General features: G+C 38.0%; 1 long non-coding RNA gene across 1 annotated transcript; it reads left to right on the top strand.

Annotated features, from left to right (window-relative positions):
- Positions 1-531: 531 nt before the first annotated feature.
- Positions 532-4,698, top strand: LOC308081629. Its single transcript, XR_013932882.1, has 4 exons — positions 532-664; positions 2,559-2,678; positions 3,492-3,544; positions 4,113-4,698. It is a non-coding gene; the product is annotated as an uncharacterized lncRNA (long non-coding RNA).
- Positions 4,699-8,916: the final 4,218 nt, after the last annotated feature.

Here is an 8,916-nt window from a genome sequence, read left to right as displayed (position 1 = left end):
ACTGAAAACAATTGTCCTTGGCATTAGCCTTTTTCTAACCTATACTCAGGTTCGTTTAGGCTAGTGTAACAGAGTGCAGTAGTTTGTATAATGATACAAAAATGTGTCACTACAATGTTACTGCCTGTCTGATTAGGTCTAGGCATTTGTATTTTATTTTGAAAAACATTTTAAAATAGTGAAGATTTACAAGCTCACAACCTGTCGATGTAGATCGGCTATTTTCACTGTTTTAAAACGTTATTCAAAAATGCCTAATAACATTAGGCATAATAGAAAATAATAATAATAATAATATAATTATTATGACCTAAAAATTGTATTTGTGACATAACTAAAATAATTAGGGAGTTAGGGAAACAAGAGTTAATCATATTATCTACCATTTGATAGAAAAAAATGTAAAATGAAGTTAGAATATACAGTCAAACTGTGTCTTAGTCTTAGTCATTTATTTTGAAGGTATGTTTTCCTTTGCGCAATGCATTGTGGGGTAGTAGTTCTTTCTTTGAGCAGAAGTCTGAGATCCGCCATTACGGCTACACCACACAGCTGTTCTAACATATAGTTATAGTTAGTAAAACATCTCCAGATATTTTGCTGTCTTCTTTCGTGTTTTGGACTGGAAGTGGAACCACATTTCTTATCCGAAAAAGACGTCTGTGTAAGTTTGTGTTAATGTTAAATAATAACGTAAATGATTTGGAGCAGCATATATTAGCTCCCTGCTAACGTTTGCCTCCCTTAAATTCGCCACAAAGCCTTCTTCCCCCTCAAACATTCGGTCCAAATGCAGTTCTAAGTAGTCAATAGGTTTCGTTGACATTTGTGTGTGTAGTTGTGTGTGTAATTGTGTTAACACTGACTTGGATCAATAACGTTAGCTCGCGAGCGCTGTTGCCAGATTATGTGAGAGAAACAAGCAACCAGGTCTATAGGAACATTTCTAAATACAATATTGGGGAAATTTATATTAAGCAGACCTGGCACAGGGTTAGGGTTTTCATCACATGTTAAGTTGGAAGGTTTCGTTGTGTGTGTCTGTCATCAGATTAACTTTTGTTTGCTGGGCAGTGTGGTTTGTAAAATGAGTGGCTGAACAACTGAACAACTGTGTTTGTATTTGCCAAGTGAAGGATAGATGGAATCAAAGTCAGTAATGGAATCAGATTCACAATCAAATCATAATCTTATTAGAATAATAGTCTTATCAACATGTGGCATGTAATATATGGTGGATTAATTGACTGAATCCCTGTGAATGCATCATCACAGACATGTTTTATTATTATTATTGTTATTATTATCTTATTATTATTATTCAATAGCCTTACTGTTTATATGTTACAAACGCACCGAGACACAGCAGGAGAAGACAAACTTAGAGTGCTCTAACACATTTGTGTTAGAGATGGGGATGAGCCAGCTTTATTATATTAAAATGTTACATAGTGAATTCATTCTCCCTTTGAGCGCAATAATCATCTAGTTTATTTTAGCTATGATCATGGTTTTCATTTTGAATCCCCATTCATTGCTGCACCCGATTTGTATGCTATCAATGCATTGAATGGGACATTATCACCTCTTATTAGACCTTTGAATGGGCGAAATAGGCGACATACTGACCTACCCCTATCATTCGAAGCCGCTGTTCCTGCAGTGTCATAACCTCCACGACTCATTGTCAACCACATCTGTGACCTCATCAGCCTTTCCTATGAGCCTCCGGTACAGGACTTCATTAGTGCGGTGCACCACAACTCAGTCCATGATCATAACACCAGAGGCAGCTCCACAAATCATGTTCAACCCAGATTTGGCTCAACTAAGGGAATGAACTCGTTCTCTTGCTATTCATCAAAAATGTGGAATGCCCTACCAAAAGGAGTAAAGGAGTGTAAAACCCTACTCACTTTCAAAACTGCCCTAAAGATACACCTTCAGGAGGCTGCAATTCGAAAATGGCCCCTGTCTAAGTCTTAACCTACCCCCCCCCCCTCTTTCATTTTCCTCTTTTGTATATATATTTTTTTCTCTCTTCATACCAGTAACCTGAAAGCTGATTGTATGACATTCTGTATAGTAGTGTGTATATCTGTCTGTCTCATCATGATTTGTGTGCATGGGGTTCTCATCTTAAACAAGCTGCGTGCTTAACTGAGTCTTCCAGTTTAGTATACCTTGTATTGTGAATTTTGTACTTCCATGTACTGTGATTCTCATGTCTTACTAAATAAAAGTACATCAACCAATCAATCAATCACTCGGCCGCCAGCGGCCTCTTCATCCAGTCCCGTTGTGACACTACTGTGACTACTGTAAGAATACAGTCCTGGGACTGTTTCTGTGAGATTGCAGCTCTCTGTCTCTCTGTCTATCACTCACATTTCAACCATCTTACCTTAACAGTAAAATCTAATTCTAATTCTAATCAAACTTGAATCTCTTTGTTCCACCTCACTCCTTCCACATCATTATCTACCCACATCTCTCTCTCTCGCTCTCTCCATCTCTCTCTTACTCCTTTGCTCTCTCCTCCCTTCCTTCCTTCATAGCCCACCATGTTAAAGAAGACCCTGCAGTGTCTGGAAGGCATCCATCTCATTCAGTCTGGCTCTCTGTTGATGTTATATGTGGACAAGCAACTACCTACAATCCAGTGGCCTGGCTCAGAGGTAACATTTAACATCAAGATATCGCCTGTCACAGTGTGACTATTACTATTAATTGTGACTTTATTTAACATGATTATACATGTAGTTTATGTAGTACCATATGCATGAGTTTATTTGCTAGTTTTATAACTCACCTGAAAAACTCTTCTGAGCGTTATCATGGTTCCTGCTGTTCATCTCTCATGCCCTTAGGTTTGTTTTTTATTTTATTCACAAGAGGGTGCCGAAAACACAAAAATAAACGGGCTGAAACAAGGCCAACTATGCACACAACCTAGATTGCCTTTTCAACAGTGCCTGTTATCCAGAAGTTTAATGCTTATGTCATATCCTGTCATTATTTCTCTTAGATGGGGACGTAACAGCATGTACGTCACATATGAATTTGTGCTCTGGATATCATCAGCTGGCTTTAGTCTGCATTACTCAGGGTATGGCCACTAGATGGCACTGGTTGACCATCTGCACTGTCCTTTGTGCCGCATGGAGCAGAGCATCTCAAATGGTTTGACACCAGGACCTGCATCTTGCATTAACCATGCACTCTCAGCCAGGGATTTAAAATATCACATGACACAATATTTCAAGTTATTCTTTCTCTATGACCCTGTCAGATCATTTTGCAACTCACTTTTGAGTCCCAACCCCAACAGTTGAAAAACACTCAGCTAGAGACAAACTATTTGAATTGCCATTGGGCTTGTTTGATTTTTATTGTTGAGCATAGTTATGAGTTTGTATGATCAACTGACTATATATTTTTTAAATCACAGTTTCTATATGTTGACACCCTCATTTTGTGTTTTCTTCCAGGACTATGGAGCCCAGAGTGTCCAGACTCCATAAACCACTGACTCCTCTGCCAGGTAGAGCACCAACCCAGTCCACCATAACCATAGCACTCTGACTGCATACTGTATAATAGGGCAATTAACCGAAAATATATCAAGACCCATAATAATCATAATAAAACATAAAAATAATAATAACTAATAATGATAGAGAAGCAAGGTTTTTATTTTTTTCTTATATATATCAACGAATCAACACAACTATATTGTAATAGATTGTTTCTATTCCGACTGCGATTAGCCTAATTATAATTAACCACTAAACCTTTTTACTTTGTTGTTCAATGGTGGCAAAACTAGTACAAAACTAGTGAAAATAGCCAATCTAAAAGCTCACAGCTTCACAATGTGTCGCTATTTTCGCAATTAAAAAAAATATAATCGTTCATTTATCATAATCGAGGCAAAAGTTTGAAATAATCGTGATCTTGATTTGGAGACATATTTTTGGAAACTTTTTTGGAAAATATTGAATTTGTTTGTAAAATGTGTACATTTTAAATACTGTATTTGACCAAGCGTATCTATGCTTTGACTCAAGTACTGTATGTGTTCTCTCTGTCCTCGCTCGCTCCTCCAACAGGGATGGTCGTTGGCGTTCTTCGATTTCCAGAGAACCCTCTTCTCTCTTCTTTTCTCCACCTCCCTGGCTTATGAGGTCGCTGATTTAATCCCGTTTTACAGGAAACATTTTACTTATTACAAAAGTTTGACATATTATTCTTAATATTTGCAATTATTTTTATATGTTTTTTTTTACTAGTTGTAGTTGAGATGTTCTTATGATTGTTCTTCAGAGAGCTTTGGTGTGTTGACCTCTCACTGTTAAAGTTTGTTGCACTGTTGCCAATCGAAGTTTTTTAAGGCAGGTGGTCAGCGAAGCATTCGCTGGGGGTCTGTGGACCCCAGGTTGGGGTTCACTGCGCTAAGCTGTTGTGGTAAGACGACAGTATTCCTCTGACTCGATATGTAGCCTACTCTCTGACTCGCTGACAGTTAAACACGCACGCACACACACACAGTCGGGTAAATCCTCCTTCGTTGTCATAGAGAGAGAAGTTGAGCGGCCAGCCGGCTGTGGTTTCTGACCCTCGGTGATCGTACACTACGGCAGTGTTTCCCAACCTTTGGTTTGCCAAGGCACACCTGGCATAGCCACACCGGTGACTAAGGACCCATGAGGGAGGGAGGGTATGGGGAGAATTAAGTGTTGTTTAAAACTGAACCAGCCCTGTACCTTGTGTGTTAAACGTTATGTTGGGTGTGAATTGCTTCGTATTGTACTGTTTGTCCCTGTATGTAAGAAAAAGAAAAAAGGCATGAGTCTTATCTGTTAAAACTACCCTACTGCTACCTATGCTGAATAAAAACCATAAACATCATTAGCTAGCTACCTCACTCATCAACAAAACAGGAGTGCCTACTGCCTTGGAAACTCAAAATCACATCACATGTTTCTCTGGGACATTTACCAATGGAGGTTTTTATATTTCAGAAAATATTAGCTAGTCATTTTAACACTTCACAAAAAAGTGTACCTTGGATGGACATTTTTGATAGAAAAATATTTCTTTGTCCGATGTATTTTTTCTTATGTAATAAATATTTTTTGTAATGAATGACTGTTGTCCAAAACATTGTACTTCAAATTGAAGTGAGATGATTGCTTTTCTTTTTACTTTACATATTTTTATTTGGCTGTCACTTTCTTATTCCTGAGGAAATGCCATATCATATATTACAGTATGCTAATCTCTTATCACAGGCTATTGTCAATGTCAACATGACTTCAACTAAGCATAGTTACCAAGAACAGTTGCCAAGTCTATATGCAATACCTGCTAACAGTACACCGGTCTTCTCTCCTGAGAAGTTTCCAAGGACATAGTATTGGACTGTTTGATTTAAAAAAGCAGTAATTTAAAATTGTTTATATTCATACTGTAGTGATATTTATGAATAAAGATGGCAACTATGTTTTTTAAAAAAAAGCATGTTTGTTGACTGCCTGTTGTTTTTGTGCTGTAGGTCAGTGTGTGTGTGTGTGTGTATGTGTGTGTGTGTGTGTGTGTGTGTGTGTGTGTGTGTGTGTGTGTGTGTGTGTGTGTGTGTGTGTGTGTGTGTGTGTGTGTGTGTGTGTGTGTGTGTGTGTGTGTGTGTGTGTGTGTGTGTGTGTGTGTGTACGCATACAATACACACTCGCACACACATTATAGGGCAGGCTATATTTTTATTGCTGCTACAATGTATGAGGAACCAGAACAAATGATTTACTCATATACACAAGATTTTATAAAGAAACCTATACAGTATATAAACTTGGGTCATTGCAATGAATGGAGGAGTCTGATTTCACTTTTTTTCACAGTTCTTTGGTACTAAACCCAATATACTTCTAAAAACACAATATCCAAAGATTTATGACAGCACTCACCAAATAACTTGACAAAAAGGACAGAGACAGTGCCTCAGTTTCGCCTATTTATTTTTGGAAACTTGTTTTGCTTTGATGTAATAATAAAGAAACCTGAACCTTCAGTAACCTCATCAGTTACTTTTCTTTGAAATTTTGTTTTGAAATTACAAGCACATAAAGCACTTGATATATATATAGAAAAACATCTAATTGTCTATGTACCACAGATGTTAATCTTAACTTCAATATCAATATAAAATTCAACTGTGAACTGATCCTGATGGCATTGGTGCGGACCAAGTTCTTACCCCTGTGAGGACAGCCCCTCCCAAAACACATGCCTCTCCCAGAACCCCAACTTTTATACAGACCACTTCCCCTTTCTCCCTACCACCCTCCTCCACTACCTCTGTGAGACCCAAGGCATATGTCATTGCTACCTCTATAAGTGTTATTCAAACATTTAAATACATACAGTAAGAAGTTGTGAGAAGAGGCAGCCACTCGCAAAGCCTCCAGTTGCTGTGTTTGTCCAAGGCCCTGTCACAGCCGCTCCTGCACCCTCACTCCTCCCTCAAACTCTCCTTTTGTCTCATGTTCCTACCTTAGCACCCCACCCCATTTCTGTGCCCTTTGCTGTCTCCCAGACCTCAGCTGTTCTCTCTGCTCCACCTGTACCACATGTCCAAAGACGATGTGCCTCCAAGGCCAGATTCAACAAGCGGACAGTGGAGGCAATTTCATGCAGAAAGTGTGGCCAGTTCAGAACACAGGAAACAGGACCAGCCAATACAAGGGCACCATATACTGCCCAAATACATAGTGCTTCACTATTTTACAAAAATATAATGTAACTACAAAGTGCGAAGACTGATAATCTTAGATTAATATGGCAAAGAGATCTAGAATGTGAAATAAGCAAAGAGAAATGGTTGAATATAGTTTCCAAGGTTGGTTGGGCCACTAGGGATATCTGAAGCAAATTTACTCATTACAAGATCATACATAGATTTTACTATACTCCTGTGAAGCTTTTTAGGATGGGTTTAGTAGAAGACAAAGGGTGTTGGAAGTGTAAAGGAGAAACTGGAACATTTTTACTCGCCTTCTGGGAATGCCCTGTGCCTGTGGTATTACCTTTTTGGAAAGAAGTTCTGAGGAAACTGGGGGAGGGACTGGTTGGGACAAACACTGCCCGAATCTCCACTGTTCTGTCTCCTAGGAGACACACTTTTGCCACAAGGAGTCAGCAAATGTCAACGTGCACTGATAACTGCAGGGCTCATTGCTGCAGCTAAGCTGATATTAAGGAATTGGAAGAGCTCGTGTACACCAGGGCTGGCAGATTGGACCCAACTTATGACTGAGACTGCATCTTATGAATATCTAATTGCCAGGATAAACAATGTAAAAGGGAAGTTCCATCTTTTTGTATATAAAGGGTTTGCTGCATTGATCATATATTGAAACAAATCACAACTGATAATAAAGAGGTGTAGGGGGTGTTGTCCGCTTAGCTTAGGTATGCCTGCCTGTTTTTGTTGTGTTTAAGTTTTTTGTTTTTTGTTTCTTAATTTAGTTGCACTGTTGTGTTGTTGGTTTGTGTCTGTTATGTCATGTTTATTTGTTGAAAAATAAATAAATACTTTAATGACAAGTGGCTAGCAGACAAAATAAGAAACAAGAAATAAGCAGCGTTAAAGAGGTTTGCCTTTCCCTACTGTAACTTTGCACTTTGTGTATTTTTGTAATTTGTAATGTTGTTGTAACTTAATAATAATGTGTTATTATTATTGTGCAAGTGTGAGCCCTCTGCCACCTACAGAACTACTTTTTTGTAAACTTTTGTTGCACAAAAGTAGTGAAAATAGCAGATCTACAAGCCGACAACGCGTCAACTTGCTGTCAGCTTGTAGATCGGCTATTTTCACTATTTTAGCAGATCTACAAGCCCACAACGCGTCGACGTGTTGTCAGTTTGTAGATCGGCTATTTTCACTATTTTAGATATTTTTAAATGGGCTTAGTAAAAAGGAAACGGTTTTGGACATACAAGGTTTCCACCCAACAGTGACGATGTATGTTTGTTGTCACAATGTTGTATATGTAAATGCTCCCGAGTTATTTGCTGTAAATTATCCTCTGGAACAGTGTTCTCGGACTTGAGATAAATCTTGTTTGATCTCCATAGGGGAGATAAGTTCAGGTGTCATAATATTCAAGATGTCTATTTATTACATCTCATACAGAGTAAGATAAAACATTTAAATAAGTAGTAAAAAGTGTGTTGATTTATCATAATTTCAGCAGCATTAGTTAGAATGAAATACAAGGTACATTTGTTCCAAACCAAGATGAAATAATAGATTAGATATACGTATCTAGATATATAGATATATCTAATAGATAATAGATCTGCATTTGCGGTGGATCTCTGAAAAAGTGAAAATAATTATGTACAGTCTAACAAATACATATAAAATGTAGAGTGAATATATACATCTATCACCAGTGAATATATGAATAGATCTACAAACAAATATAAGTCTATGAATGAAGTATAGTCTCTGAAGGGTTATGCTTAGCAGGCATCTCTCAAAGTTTGCCAATGGCCTACATATATTACTACTTTAATTGAAATGACCTCCAAAATGTGTCAGGGGTTGGTCAACACAAGAACACTCCACTTGCCCCAAAACTTGCCCCAGACTGTTGATCAGAGCTCTGGCTATAATATAGGCTTCTTTCCCCGCCTTCAATGTACTTACATATTGTACAATTAATATGAAACTACATTTATTAATACATCTTAACATTTTAGCCACAGCAGCTTTCCTTCTTTTTGGCCGCAGCATCTCTTTTATTTTGATCAGGCCTAGATGTGAGGGCTGTGAAGCGGCCCAAACCTCTAGTTGTAATAATACAATACATAGGTTAGGTGATGGTGAGAAAAGTGATTTATTGGTCCATT

This window comes from Gymnoscopelus braueri (genome assembly GCF_963280865.1).
Source record: "Gymnoscopelus braueri genome assembly, contig: SCAFFOLD_106, whole genome shotgun sequence".
NCBI classification, from domain to species: domain Eukaryota; kingdom Metazoa; phylum Chordata; class Actinopteri; order Myctophiformes; family Myctophidae; genus Gymnoscopelus; species Gymnoscopelus braueri.
The sequence above is the reverse complement of the archived record's forward strand: the minus strand, read 5'-3'. Positions and strand labels throughout refer to the sequence as shown.